General features: G+C 38.2%; 1 protein-coding gene and 1 non-coding gene across 3 annotated transcripts in view; both read left to right on the plus strand.

The window, feature by feature from the left end:
* The window catches only part of GPC6 (glypican 6), a 1234631-nt gene that overhangs the window by 592238 nt on the left and 625854 nt on the right, over positions 1-16539 (plus strand). The gene's annotated exons all lie outside the window — the stretch shown is intronic.
* On the plus strand, positions 14069-14140 carry TRNAE-UUC (transfer RNA glutamic acid (anticodon UUC)). The gene has a single exon. It is a non-coding gene; the product is annotated as a tRNA-Glu (tRNA).

Genomic DNA, 16539 nt, shown 5'->3' on the forward strand with positions numbered 1-16539 from the left:
TTTAGCAGCAACAGCAGCAGCAGAAATATACTAGTTCCCTGTATTATACAGTAGGCCCTTGCTGGTTATCTGTTTTCTATAGGCATGATAAGTTGTGCGAAGTCGCTTCAGTCACGTCTGACTCTGGGCGACCCTATGGACTGCAGCCCACCAGGCCCCTTTGTCCATTGGATTCTCCAGACAAGAATACTGTTGGTTGCAGCCCTCCTCCAGGGAATCTTCCCAATCCAGGGATCGAAGCTGCATGTCTTACATTTAAACTGCTTTGGCAGGTGGGTTTTTTTTACCACTAGCACCACCTGGGAGCCCCTGTTTTAAATATAGTAGTATGTATATGTTAACCCCAACTTCCTAAATTATCCATTACTTTTGTAAATTAAATGTAGAACCTCACCCTTGAGTTCTCAGTTGTCCTGGATTTCCACACAGACTCAGATGAAATATTAGAGCTTCAAGCCTATGTTAACTTGAAACTGACTTAGAATGGTTTCCATCCTGGTTTTAAGATTGTTTTTATTTGAATGTGACTGCTTTGGGGAGGTTCGTTGACACTCTGACTGGCTTTGAAATTCAGATAATAAGAGATGACATTTCCTCAGGGGAGAGCTAAAACAAGTTGATAAATTGTTATTGTGCTACCTTTCAGAGGATGACCTATAATTAAACCACACGCTCACAAAAAGGCAATTACAGAAATGTGATGGATCTGACTCAACCTCTTGAAATCAAAGAAGTTCAGAATTAACTTCCAAAGCCCAAAGTCAAGTGTGCGATATTGAGTATTGTAGAAGTAAATTTTGCTCTTGGGGATAACATCTGATGCCTGCATCTGAAAAAATACCATAGCAGGTTATATAACAAAAGCTACAGGTTGCTTTAAGTTTTTATTTGTCTTATTAAGATGCATATGTGTAGTTTCCTATTTATATACTTATAATAAGAAAAAAGGTTTTATTACCAATTTGTTTAATGCTGTATCTGTTTGTCTAAATCTGAACTTGACTGCATGGTCATAGTCAAACCAACTGAGAAGAAATGCCTCCTCTTTTCCTAAGCAGTGAAGATTTATGTATTTGACTTTGAAGTCAACAACTGTGTAGCGTTTAGTGCCAAATCAAATGCAACATCAAATTACCTTGTATTCATTTAAGTGAATTTGCAGATTTATGGCAGACTGGCACAGATTCAGAGAGCTAGGGACAGGACAATCACAGCAGATGATTGTAAGAAATGAAAATGAAGTAAATATCTGGGAATTAATTACCTGTAGGGTTAAGGTCCATTCCTAGAAAGAGTCAGGAGCAATTTATTCTGCAATCAATTTGCAAGCACCCAGAGTGTAACAAAGTGGCAGATAACATGGACTCTTCAAAAACAAGCCATGCCAAACAAAACTAATTTCCCTCTTTGACAAAGTGACTGATCCTGTAGACTGGAAGACTTACTGGTTACAGCCCAGTTTGACCTTTGCATAGTTATCAGTGCTATTTCACATGGAATGGTCATTGACAAGCTTGCAAAAAATCACTTGAATGGAATAATAATCAGGTGGGTATTGAACTGGTTGGAAAAATGTTCTTGGGCTGTTCAATAAAAGTATCAGGACAAGTTTCTGATTATTTAGTAGTTTACACAGATTTAATTGTGGATCTATTATTGATTTTATTTGTTTGTTTTATTTTGCTTCAAATAAACAGCTTCATGAGAGGACATAAAATATGCTCAGAAACTTGAAACAAACTCAGGTTTGTTGGAGCTTCTTTGACAGAATCTTTGGAAAAAAGATTGGGAATCCAAAATGAGTTTTAACAAATTAGAATCACTATCTAATTGGGAAGGAACTGCTAACTGATTAATACTAAAATGCATGCTGAAGGAAATAAAAACACTAAATTCCATAAATGCAAACTGTGAAAACAAAGTTGTTGTTTACAATAGTATCAACTACTTACTCTGTCTTTTATACTGAATCTCTGGCCCAAACCATATTTCTTGTTGCCAGGGAAAGACTCTACTCATGTCTGAGCCAGGGTCAACATACATCAACAATGCCTTTCGATTATTCAGAAGGTTAAGTCTACTGATGGTCTTTCCTGGTGGCTCAGATGATCTGCCTGCAATGTGGGTGGTTAGGGTTAGATCTTTAGGAGAAGAGAATGGGAACCCACTCCAGTATTGTTGCCTGGGGAATCCCATGGACAGAGGAGCCTGGCAGGCTACAGTCCCCACATTCACAAAGAGTCAGACACAACTGAGCAGCTAACACCTCCACTTCTTTCAAAGTCTACTTATACATTCAGTGAAGAGGTGTTACTCCTAAGCGTCAATTGCTGAAAGACCATCAACAGAGAGAGATGACAATAAAGCTGTACATACATAATTATACAAGGAGGATGTTGTTCACCTCAAGAGAGAATAGGAGATATATAATTTTTACAGGAATATATTTAATTTTACATAAAATTATCTTTCTTATCAAGTGCCAGGAAGGAGTTTTCTTCTACTCTTTCTGGTTCTTATGACTGGTCTAAGAGTAAGATTGGCATGAGACATCTTATCAGGATGAAGTCATACAAAAGTTTGCTATTAATGACATATAGTAATATGTAATTAATATGTCCTGGGTGGGAGAGACCCAGGACAACTGAGTAAGTCATCAAAATGACCGAAGCCCTCACCTTAAATATATCCTCATCTAAAGACAAAGGAGGATAGGGGTAAGGGATCTGGGACTTCAAAGGGAAAGCAGTCAATTAGCATGAAGATAGAAAAGCAAATGTTTGGTAGATAAATGTTTGCCAGACCTTGCAGAGACAAAGGGCCAGAAAGTGGACTCTGATGTCTCGGTGTTTCCCAACCATACCTGGCTCACATTCTTTGCAGATATCTCTGATGATAGCTCTATTCTGGAAACAGACCCTGTCTTTAAATTATTATAATCAGTTAAGGAGGAGTCAAAGGCTCTTCTGAGTCTTTTGGACCTTAAAAATAATCTAAATTAATCCTCATGCTTGAGACATATTTTGAGATGGCAAATTTTGCTCCCCTTCATAAAGATATCACGCAGCAACTAACATTTACTGTGTATTTTTGCCAAGAGATCCATTTTTTGGCCGTTCTCAATAATAATTTACTGTGTATTTTTGCCACCAGATCCATTTTTTGGCCGTTCTCTCAAAAGTAAACCATAATGTCTATTCAGCTCCTCCGCTCATTTTCCAATTGAGTTATCTGGTTCTTTGGTTGTTGAGCTGTCTGAGTTTATATATTTTGAATATTAACCCCTTATTAGATAGATGAGATACAAATATCTTAATTCATTTAGTAGGTTGTTGTTTTGTTTTGTAGATGGTTTCCTTTGCTGCACAGAACCTTTTTGTTTGATGTAGTTCCATTTATTTTTCTTTTTACTTCTCTTGCCTGGGGAGGCATATTATATATATATATGGAATAAGATTGGTCAAAAAATTCATTCAGATTTTTCCATACCATCTTATGGAAAAAATCCAAGTGAACTTTTTGGCCAACCTAATATTCACTGATAAAATTGTTGTAAAAGAGCTACTGCTTAGAGCTTCTAGAAATCTTAGGGTTTCAGGTCTTAAATTCAAGTATTTAATCCATTTTGAGTTAATTTTTATATATTGTGTGAGATAGTGGTCAATTGGCCTGCCAGTGCTGAAGACTCAAAAAATGTGGGTTTGATCCCTGAATTGGGAAATCCCCTGAAGTTATACATGGCAACCTGCTCCAGTATTCTTGCCTGGAGAATGCCATAGACAGAGGAGACTGATGGGCTGTAGAGTTCATGGGGTCACAAAGAGTTAGACATGACTGAGTGACTGAACACACACACATTCAATTTTCCCAAGACCATTTATTGAAAGAAAAAAGCAGCCCAGCAAAATATTTTATTTTAAATATACAATTGATTATAACTGTTTCATTTCAAAAGCCTTATTTATTAGTAAAACACAGTAAGGCTAATTAATTATGACTCATTTAAAATATCTCTGGGAAAAAAAGTTTTTACTATGATATTTAAAATAAAATTTTGGCAGAGATACTAAGTTATTGGTATTGTCAACATGGTTAGGCTTGATTTACTTTATTAGTACACTAGGTACAATTAAAGTAAAATTAGAATTATGGCCAATAGAGTTTCATCACATGTACTAAAATAATGTTATTTCTCAAGGTTTCCTGTTCTTACTTTGGAAATGGCTTCTGCAGCCCACCTAATTTGACATCTTTGGCACAATGAACCAGAACCTGACTTGGAAAAACACAAAAACTGCATTGGCAAATGATCTGCCAAGTGACCCATGAACAAAAGTGAGATTGGGTTGCCCTTTGAAATAAACCTATTTGAATTTTATTATCTCCAGAGCACCTTGTGTCTCTAATCTTGTGAAAGGTTAGTAGTCTATCCATCAGAGCAAGATAAGAGTGCTGGTTGATGTCTGCTCTTGATGATAACTGAATCCAGCAGTTGGAGCTGGAAGAAGGAGATTCATTACCATCAGCAGTTCAAAAAGAGGGGGGGAAATGGCCACAGAGCAAGTCATTCACAATAAGCCATATTTTCCTAGCTCAGTGTATTTAATACAAAACAAAATAGAAAACGAAGGATTGCTATATTGAGAAAGCTTTGTAAGCCTCTTAAACAAGTTACCCTAAATCAGGGCTGTTTTAAGACTACCTGTTGTAGAGATTAACAATTTATAATACATAGATACTTTCTTAAAACTATTGCTAATTGCTTTTGGGAGGTCTTCCTGACACACATCAGAATAAAATAAGAGTGATGCTGTATCACTGTATAACATATGGCTAAAAGCCAACAAATATTATCAAATATCCAATTAAGTCTAAAAGGATGAATCTGTGTCTTTTAAAGTTAACTGAATATATTCTTTTTAAGACTTCCTAACTTATATGTAATTTAATAATAATTTATAATTTTTATATAATTTAGAAGTTGGGATAGAGATCATCCAAGAATTATTTGTAAACTTAAAACATACCAATGGATCAAAATAAGCATGTGCTTTAGGGATTATTTTAATTTTGACATTATGAAAAATAGGATACATTCAGCATTGTAAAATTTCATAAAAGATATGGCACTTAGTAATTGATATTTTATGAAATGTTTAATAATAATTGGTTTTATTCATTGCATTCCAAATGATGGATGTTATAAAAATAAAATAGCCATCATATAACATAGGATTAATGCATTTTTTTTTCCTTTGAGAAGAATCTGGTAAATGACTGGCAAAGTAAATGTAATGAGTCTTAGGTAAATTTAGATCAAAGTTAGTTCATTTGTATTTATATCTTAAACATGAATACTGTAAGTCTTATTATATACCTATACCAGGATATCCACTGTTTATGCTTCCATCAAAAGAATACAGTTACATTTGAGTTAAACATCTATGTGGCCCAGTGGTGTTGATGTTCATTTCCCTTTGATAATTTTAAGGAATGAAATTATCCTAAGGTATGACCTGGGGAATCTGTGCCACCTCTTAGTCTTATCCAACAAGCTCAAGAATGTGGGTGAGCAACAGAGGTGGTTGGAAGTTGCCTTGACTTTCTTCAGGATTTTGTTGGCAAATGTTTATAGAAACATTACTAGAGTTACACAATTTGTCACCCGGCACTAATGCTCATCCAGTGCCCACTGGCTCAGACAGTAAAGCGTCCTGCTTACAATGTGGGAGACCTGGGTTCGATCCCTGGGTCAGGAAGATCCTCTGGAGAAGGAAATAGCAACCCACTGCAGTACTCTTGCCTGGAAAATCCCATGGATGGAGGAGCATGGTAGGCTACAGTCCACGGGGTCACAAAGAGTCGGACACGACTGAGCGACTTCACTACACTACTCAGTTCAGTTTAGTTGCTCAGTCGTGTCCGACTCTTTGCAAACCCATGAATTGCAGCACTCCAGGCCTCCCTGTCCATCACCAACTCCCGGAGTTCACTCAAACTCACATCCATTGAGTCGGTGATGCCATCCAGCCATCTCATCCTTTGTCGTCCCTTCTCCTCCTGCCCCCAATCCCTCCCAGCATCAGAGTCTTTTCCAATGAGTCAACTCTTTGCATGAGGTGGCCAAAGTACTGGAGTGTCAGCTTTAGCATCATTCCTTCCAAAGAAATCCCAGGGCTGGTCTCCTTCAGAATGGACTGGTTGGATCTCCTTGCAGTCCAAGGGACTCTCAAGAGTCTTCTCCAACACCACAGTTCAAAAGCATCAATTCTTCAGCTCTCAGCTTTCTTCACAGTCCAACTCTCACATCCATACATGACCACAGGAAAAACCATAGTCTTGACTAGACGGAGCTGAATATGCTATCTAGGTTGATCATAACTTTTCTTCCAAGGAGTAAGCGTCTTTTAATTACACTACTAATGCCCAGCAAAAACCTCTGCGGAGAAAACAATGACTTTCAATTCATAATAACTGGATTCTGAAACTGATGTTATTTTTTCTTTAGTTTAGTTTGAGCTGATATCTGTAATAATGAACAATGGAATTTTGTTGAATGCTGATTATATCAATTAGATAAATTATTTCTCAGTCTAGAAATAAATAAAAATTATCTGTATTTTTTCAGAGCATTTATTCACAAACCAAAAATGTAGACTTTTTCTTCTTAATGGATAGCTGCCTAACCTTACTCAGAGCATTATTGTACTTTTTGTTTATTTTTTATATGTTATTTTTACCAATCAGCATGAATCCACTAGATTTAAAGTCAAAAGACTCAAAACTCTCTACTTTGTTGATCTACTCTGTAATTTTGAGTTAAATTTCTTGCTTATTTTTGGCCTTCCCTATGCATTTAGGTATTTCCCCTCTGTCATCAAGCAGTATTTTTTGTGTTTAAGAGCATATTTCATGCTAAAATAATATCTATTGCTTTCTTCCAAATATAAAGGCAATTTATGGTCATAGTGCAAATTTTAGAAAATTAACAATGTACAGAGAAGAAAACACAAATAAACTATAACATTCTATCCATAATAAGCTGTTTTTGCATTTGCATTTTTATTTTTTTCTCAACGTGTGTATTTATATCTTTAAAAATTGGAGTTGTACTTGGTACATACTTTCATATCATTTGCTGTCTTATCAGTTTCTGCCCCATGGCTTATACTGAATGCAGATTTCCTGTGAGGCAGGTAAAGCTTATGTTTCAAGACCCTTCACTTGAATAGACCCTTTTCAAGGTCCTATGCCTAATTTTATATTTGTAATTATGTTAAAAATTATGTTCAAAATTTATAGGTTTCACTTGTCATAGAATCTATGGAGCCTATAGACTTCTGTTATCTGTGTTATGTGCTGAAATGATGCCCTGATTAGACTATTGTAATCATTCCTGTTCTTCTGGCATGAATTAATTCAGACATTATTAGACTTTAGTCCTCCCTCATCCATACAATGCCCCTCTTTCCCTCACCACTGGGAAAGTCATTTGTCCTGGAAGCAGTGAAGACAGAGGGTGACCAGGGGAGTGTTTGTGTTAAGTGGCATAACAGGAAGAAGAGATGGAGGACAAAGGAAAAGACTAGTTCCCCTTTATCCCCTTCCCCACTAGGAACATTGGCAGTGCCCTTCTCATACTCTTGACACTTTGACTGATGCTAGGCTGCCTTCCCAAGACCAGAATGCTAATTTTCTGTTGTGAAAAGAGAGAGAGGGGAAAGTAAGTGAAAGGGAGGAGAAAGCAGGGTATTTCATGATATATCATATGGCTTGCCCCTCCATCATTTCCCCTCCTTTCTCTGCTCATTTCACCACCAATCATGCATTGACCTAAAGTGAAAGTATTACAGAACACAAAAGAACTGAAGTGATTTTCAGTCTTGGCTGTACTTTAGGACCACTTGCTTAGCTTGAAAATATGCCAATACCTGGATCTCACTCCCAGGAATCCTGATTTAGTCTAGATTTCAGCCTGGTGTCAAGATTTTTTAAATGAGTTTATTGGGCAGTGAAGAGTGAGAAGCCTTGTATTCTGTGGGAAAGGGAGGATGAAGGCAATTTCACTTGACACCTCTTCCTTCAGTTCAGTTCAGTTCAGTTCAGTTGCTCATTCGTGTCCGACTCCTTGCGAACCCATGAATCGCAGCACGCCAGGCTTCCCTGTCCATCACCAACTCCCGGAGTTTACCCAAACTCACGTGCATCGAGTCGGTGATGCCATCCAGGCATCTCATCCTCTGTCGTCCCCTTCTCCTCCTGCGCCCAATCCCTCCCAGCATCAAGGTCTTTTCCAATGAGTCAAATCTTTGCACGAGGTGGCCAAAGTATTGGAGTTTCAGCTTTAACATCAGTCCTTCCAATGAACACCTAGGACTGATCACCTTTAGGATGGACTGGTTGGATCTCCTTGCAGTTTACCATTTCTAAAAACCTACACAATCTCTCAGCATCATAACCCTAGGTCCTTATTATTGACTTTTCTTCTGCAAACTGGCTTTGTCCCCACTTCCCAGAATTCACTCTCGGTGATTTGGTACTGGAGAGACTTTTTTCCACTCTCTGGCACAAGTATTTGGGCGAAGAAGTAAGGAGAACTGGACAGAGAACTGGATTTCTGAACAGAGCATTATACAGAAGCTTCATTCCTTTTTTCAGTTGAGGAAGACAAAAAGTTGGAAATGATTTCAAGATCTGTAGTTTAGGTTCCTAATGCATTAAATGGATGCTCTGGTTAATGGCATCTGTGGGGGAAAAAAATGAATGCAGGATCATGGAGAAAACCTAAAGAACACTGTAGGCCGACTCTAAGGAGGTGTGTGATGATGAAGGTGAATTCAGAAAGTATCCCAGCTTTCAATTTCACATGCATTGCTTAGGGTGAGATACATACACAGTCTGCAGGCTCAAAACAGTTGTTTGTTTTTGGGAGCAACCGTCAGCAGATTATAAACTTAAATGCATGACTCCCAGAATTAATGGTTTATCTGTACCACCTTATGATCATAAGTGGCCTAATCAGTCTTTCTTATTTTAAAAGAGATCTTTGGGAAAAATAACTTACCAAGAAATAAATCATTTATCAAGCTAATGTGTAAAGTATCCCTAAGTCTAGATAAAGTTTAACCTTGTGAAATGTGAATTCAAATCAACGATTTCTATAATCTGCTTTGTTGCTTCAAATCTCTCTCCATCAGCCAGTTACAGATTGCTGCTTCCAGGTAACTTTTCTATTTGAAGCTGAATACACATTTGATTCTGAAAAATCTCCTGGCATTGGGCTTCTTCCACTGACTTTACCTTAATAGTAGAGAAGTACAGGATTTTTGGATGTTGATTTTTCTTTTTTAAACAAACACATTTGATTATAAACTGTGGACTTTTTATTTAAAATTTCTTCATGAAAAAGTCTAGTCAATTGGATTAGATACCTTGGAAGAATATAGAATGGTGATGTCCAATTTAGCTGAATAATGTGTTTAAAGATACATTTACTGTATCTTTGGTTTTTTGGTCTGTTTGTTTTCGATTTATTGATTAGGAGTATTTCCTCATAATTCTTGTTTCTACTTATTTATATATAATCTACAAGAGTTTCCAACACATGATGGGAGGAATATAATGACAATAGCCTTTGGATTGACATAGTGAGGAACTTTTGAGTTATACATTATAATATTTTTAGCAACTGATGCTATTTATTATTTTTTAAAATAATTTTTGTAGATGTATTATGAGCATTGCATTGTATTGTAGAGCCTTGTAAGATGTTATAAGATAGTTTAAATTTCTCTTTTCATTAATTATCATGAACAGAGAGTTTTAAAATATATATTTTTACCTTAACCTCGTGGTTATTTTTCCTTTCGTTTTTCATTTTATACTGTCTACTTTAAATTCCAGGTTTATGGTAAGATATTCTCCTTATGAAAATCTCCAAGGACTCATTAAACCACTCTTAGAAAAATTTAGTGGTGTCTACTTTAAAATAACTAAAATCACCGAAATCCTCTAAATCATTTAAGTGATTTAAGAATTTACTTTTGGATTGTACTTACCTTGCAGGGGAATATAAAGAGATGAATGGGCTGCAGAGTTGTCAGAGTGAATTTCTTAAGATAAAATAATGGAGGGAAGGAACTTTTATTATACTACTTAGAGATAACAGACTAATAATTAAATTGTCTTCCTACTTGCAAGAATTCAAAGGCATAATACGTTTTGTTTGATTAATTTATCTTCAAACATTTCACTTAGGATTTTGACCCTTTATGCCAGGGATTGGCAAAATTTTTTCTGTAAAGGGCTGAATATTAAATATTTGGGCCATTTGAACTACATGAGATCTCTGTTGCATATTTCTTAGTCATTGTTGGTTTATATTTTGTTTGTTTGATGTGGCTCAGTGATAAAGAATCTGCCTGTTAATGAAGGAGATGCAAGAGACATGAGTTCATTCCCTGGGTCAGGAAGATCCCCTGGAAGAGGAAATGACAGTCTACACCAGTATTCTTTCCTAGAAACTCTCATGAACAGAGGAGCCTGGCAGGCTACTGTCCATAGGGTTTTAGCGACTTAGAGTTGGACACAACTTAGCAACTGAGCACAGCACACATACAGCGTAAACAGCAAAGCTTCCCTGGTATCCAGTTGTTTCTTACAACTCACGTTTGTCAGCACTGGTTTGGGACTCTGGGTTATATGCCAGTTCAGTGGTCTAGGGAAACTTGCTTAACATTTCTGGGCCTCAATTTCCTTATCTGCAAAATAGTATGAAAAGCTCATAACACGGTGTTCGACATGGTGTAAAATGCCTTCTGTGTTAAACATCAGGCAACTTCCTAGGTCCTATCTCTAGTTCTGTTGAAATTACCATCATTCATTGTTTCTAATTAAATTGTCATTTTCATTTACGTATTTCAACTTTCCTCCAAAAATGTATCAGGTACAAATGGAAATAATTAAAATATTCTGTTGCCATGTTGACTGCATTTTAAATCAGATGTATTGGGGGTGGGGGTGCTTACTTGGGTATAATAATCCCTCAAACAGGAAATTTATAAATTACTACTATTAGCTCCCTTTGAAATTTTATGTGGTGGTGGTTGAAATTATATAGGCATTTATTAATTCCTGGCATGAATTGATTGAGTAAATCATAATGCTTATTATAATATAATAAACATTATCTGAAAACATACACATGTACACACAGAGCAAGAGAAAGTATGAATTAAGAGATAAAGACATAGCAAATCCCAAACTAATTTTTGCTGACAAGCAGCTTTATCTCACAATAACTCCAGATTCTGATTTCTCCCTTACTGAATAAGTTGTTATTTTAAAATAATTGTATTTAATTTAAACCCCATAATTTTAAAAACTGCCTACTGAGGGTTTGTTTCTTACACAAAAATTCAACTGATGTTTAAAAAAAACTACCAAGATAATATAATCAGATATCTATTCAAATTAGTTGTCCTCCTTCCCTTACATAGTTCTTTCATGTGAATAATGAAGAAATAAAACATGGTATCTTATTGCTTATTGAAAACAACAACAAAGTTCCAAACTGAGTTTATTCGATCACCGGATGGAAGAAGGCTTCGCTGTACTATGGGAGACAGAGTGGTTTCAGTGTTAACTCATGATAGGCTTTGCTTCAGTGAAGTAGGGGAGTGAATGTGAAAGGCAGCTTGGTGAGATCATGGGCTGTGCGGGCAGAGTTCAGTAGAACCAGGAGCAGGAGAGATAGCAGTGAAACCAGGCAAAGCATAGACCTGGACAAACAGAGCCTCCAGAGAGGAAATGAAAGTCTGGCAGCGCTGTCTTGATAATCACCAAGCTTTATTTTGCTTGTAGATACACATGAACTTGGAGCATGGGAGGATATGACTGTTTGAAAAGTAGAAATATTAGTCACTCAGTCATGTCCAACTCTTTGCAACCCCGTGGACTGTAGCCTGCTAGGCTCCTCTGTCCATAGAATTCTTCAGGCAAGAAGACAGGAGTGTGTGGCCATTCCCTTCTCCAGGGGGATCTTCCCCACCCAAGGATCAAACCTAGATCTCCTACATCACAGGCAGATTCTTTACTGTCTAAGCCAGCAGGAAAGCCCTTGCATGTTTAGATAGGTATAAATACATGAGTTTGACCATCTGGTGATGTCCATGTGTAGAGTCTTCTCTTGTGTTGTTGGAAGAGGGTGTTTGCTATGACTAGTACATTCTCTTGGCAAAACTCTATTAGCCTTTGCCCTGCATCATTCTGTACTCCAAGGCCAAATTTGCCTGTTACTCTAGGTATTTCTTGACTTCCTACTTTTGCATTCCAGTCCCTTATAATGAAAAGGATCTCTTTTTTGGGTGTTTGTTCTGTAATGAAAAGGACCTCTTTTTGGGGTCTTGTAGGTCTTCGTGGAGCCGTTCAACTTCAGCCTCTTCAGCATTAATGGTTGGGGCATAGACTTGGATTACTGTGATACTGAATGGTTTGCCTTGGAAACAAACAGAGATCATTCTTTCATTTTTGAGATTGCATCCAAGTACTGCATTTCAGACTCTTTTGTTGACTATGATGGCTACTCCATTTCTTCTAAGGGGTTCTTGCCCACATTAGTAGACATAATGGTCATCTGAGTTAAATTCACCCATTCCAGGCCATTTAATTCACTACTCCTAAAATGTCGATGTGCACTCTTACCATCTCCTATTTGGCCACTTCCAATTTGCCTTGATTCATGGACCTAATATTCCAGGTTCCTATGCAATATTGCTCTTCACAGCATCGGGCTTTACTTCTGTCACCAGTCACATCCACAACTGGGTGTTGTTTTTGCATTGGCGCCGTCTATTCAGTCTTTCTGGAGTTATTTCTCCACTGATCTCCAGTAGCATATTGGGCACCTCCTGACCTGTCGAGTTCATCTTTCAGTGTCCTATCTTTTTTGCCTTTTCATACTGTTCATGGGGTTCTCAAGGCAAGAATACTGAAGTGGTTTGCCATTCCCTGCTCCAGTGGGCCACATTTTGTCTGAACTCTGGAGATGGACTATACAGAAAACTGAGAGCTGAAGAATTGATGCTTTTGAACTGTGGTGTTGAAAAAGACTCTTGAGCGTCCCTTGGACAGTAAGGAGATCCAACTTTTCCATCCTAAAGGAACTCAGTCCTAAATATTCATTGCAAGGACTGATGCTGAAGCTGAAACTCCAATACTTTGGCCACTTGATACAAAGAACTGACTCATTTGAAAAGACGCTGATGCTGGAAAAGTTTGAAGGTGGAAGAAGAAGGGGACGATAGAGGATGAGGTAGTTGCATGGCATCACCGACTCAATGGACATGAGTTTGAGTAAACTCTGAGAGTTGGTGATGGACAGGGAGGCCTGGTGTGCTGCAGTCCATGGGGTCACATAGAGTCAGACACGACTGAGCAACTAAACTGAACTGAACATGTGTTTGGAGGATGACAAGAGAGCATATCAGTTTTGTCTGCTCTAAGATGCAGTTGTAGGATTTCTTTCCCTCTAAGGCGGGGCCGCAATGTTATCACTTCCTAAAAGGAGCCCCATCCAGATGGAGTCAGGATGTATTTCACTGGGTGCTCATGTTCACCGTCTATTTATTCACTCCCTAGTCACCACTTTTTAAGGCCTGTCCTGTGGCAGGCCTCATACATGGAGATGGTAGTTTTGGTCACTAACAAGCTTACCTGTGAATATGATGTGCATTTCAGCTCCTTTCATTCAAAGCACACACAGCTCCTGGAACTTTTCTTGTAAATAAATTGCCAGACTGATGAGGTATAGAAAAGTGCTGGTCTTTTCTTGGAAGGTTTCGATGGCCTGTCTCTAGGCTTCTGGGATTTGGATTTTTTAGCAGAAGAGTAGAGCTCACTGGAGAGACTGAGCATGTGCTGGGGACAGTTATGTCTGCAGACAATTTTGTCATCACTGCTGGAGGGAGGATGGGCCAATAGCATCTAATAGGCAGAAGCCAGGCGTGCTACCTATTGTCTTATAGTGCGCAGGGCAGACACTCAAGGAAGATGGTCCAGCTCAGGGAATTCCCTGATGGTTCAGTGGTTAGGACACTGCATTTTCATTGTGGGGGCCCAGGTTCAATCCCTGGTCAGGGAACTAAGATCCCACAAGCCACACAGTGCAGCAAAAATAAATATATAAATTTGATTAAATAAATTTTTGAATTTTTTTAATTGAAAAAAAGATTGTCCAGCTCAAAATGTCAGTAATTTTGAGGCAGAGACCTCTGATGTAGAGGATTAGCACTGAGTCATGCATTCCACATAGCTACAGTCTGCCGAGGGTGACATTTCATGCAACAAGGACTCCCTGAGCAGCATCCACCTTCTTATAGTCTCATCCTGCAGGGAGTGGGGAGAGATAGGTTATTTAGGGACCATGCGTTTAGCCCTCAAAGTCTGTGGGAGACGAGAGTAAATGGCACTGGGATTCCTCCTCCTTTAATGCTCCTCTTAACTCAGCATTTCCCTGGTGCTCACATCAGTTGATGATGTAAGCAAGGAGACTTTGAAAGGAGAAGATACGCTGGAAAGCTGACAGGTGTGTGCAGAGTGAAGGACTCTTCTATTCACTTCACCTTGAAAAGGGCCTGGGTAGAGGGCAGGACCATAGCTTTCCTGTGTCTGAATCATAGCCCTTGTCTGAGATCAGCTTTCTGAATCATTTACCCTCCATGCCAGCCACTTGGAGTTTATCTTAGCCAAAGCTTGGGTTGTGAGCTGATTGAACCTATAGAGCATGCTTTTGTGAAGGGGAGGGCAGAAAGAAGAGATTAGGAGAGAAATAAACTCAACACAAATATGTGGATTTAGGGAAGCAAAGTGAATAGACCTGCTCCCCCTGGTGGGGTAGATGCTGTGATCATGCGTAGATACAGTCTCCACCAACTCGTGACAAGAGCTTTCACTCGCTGGGTTCTATGATGACATGAATTTATACCACCAACCTGAAGCATTAATTTTAAATGAGCTGGCAGTGAGGAGTGTTTTGGAGAGCATGAGAAGAGAATAGGAAAACACTACAGTTTCTAGGTTAATGCTGAACAGTGCTTGATCCGGTCGCCATGCCTAGTCCTGCTACGGTAATGTAAACTAGTCAGCACTTCCAGCGTAAACGGGCCTAGCGTTTGCTTTTGGGGGCAGACTGCAAATTCCTTGAGAACCTTCAATCTGCCTCTTTCTCCTCTTGCTTGTACTTCTCCTTAGTCCTGTGTGCACCTGACGTTTTGATCCATTCATTTGGAGGCAATAAATGGAAGCCTTTCACAGATATCCTTAGGGAGCCTTTTGGCTCCTGGGAGTTGATTTTTGCCCCTTTAGAGGCCTCTCCAAACCGTCGGCGGTGTGCATAGACTCTCTTTTTTGCTTTTGAAACAGTGGTGGTTTTTATCCACAAGATTGCTCTCCCAGTTGGGGCAGTCTGCCCCGCAGCAAACAGATGTTCACATCCACATCTCCCCTCTAGATGAATAAAATCCTCCCAGAGGCTACAGCTGGCTGGAAAAAGTTCTTTTGTGCTTCTGTGAAGCGTAACTGAGCCCTAAGCAATCACCTTTGATGTATATTTTGTGATTGGGGAAGAAAAATAAATAAATAAAAGCATTTTTATTTGCCATACTCTTTCTTGCAGATAAGAATTTTTTGTTGACTGAAGCCTGTATCCAATGAGAGCTTTGCCCTTAACCTAATAAGCAAAGGATTAAATTGAGTCGTGTCTCTTTCTTTATGTGGTTCTTCAGTTCTCTATGGTTTTTGGGCATAATACTTTCTCAGCAAAATGGGTCTGGTAACTGTCTCCCTTCCTAATCCCCATCTTGTTGGTTTGCTGAGAGAGTTTTCATTCAAGCATAAAATACTTTGTTCAGAGTCACCCTTCAAAAGGTGGAAGTTTAAGTCTATGGGCATGCTAAAAACGAAATGAGTATACTTATCTTTTGGAGGACATTAGTTTTGCCTCAGTACCTCGGATCCCCATCTTTCATAAGATCTAAGATCAATGTACTTTAAGGTAGCAACATTTGTCATAATTGCCTGATGTATTAGCATCCTTTAGTACCAAATATTAACTTTGACTGTGAGATCACTAAACCATATAATGATTTTGAACAAGGAATAATAACTTGACTTTTGAGGACTGGTAAAACTAAGAGCAAACTTCTGAGTCAATGACACACCCTTAGACACAAATTTAATCCTGGCATCTGAAAAAATGTTTCTTGAACCATATTTATGGAAATATGATAACTGAGTTTCTATATTCATAAAATTATGACTACTAATTTAGGCATAAAGAAATAAACCACAAAACACAGTGAGTGGGTAATCTGATTTTACCCATTTTGCTGCAAAGTGGTCAGAGACTAATATTTTCCCCATGTCAGGAGAGGAAACACTAGGAATGTTACTTTCAATAAAAGAAATACAGGCAGAAACCAACACAACATTGAAAAGCAATTATCCTCCAATTTTTAAAAAATTAATTTTAAATAAAAAAAA

This window comes from Bos javanicus, chromosome 12, assembly GCF_032452875.1.
Source record: "Bos javanicus breed banteng chromosome 12, ARS-OSU_banteng_1.0, whole genome shotgun sequence".
NCBI classification, from domain to species: Eukaryota; Metazoa; Chordata; class Mammalia; order Artiodactyla; family Bovidae; genus Bos; species Bos javanicus.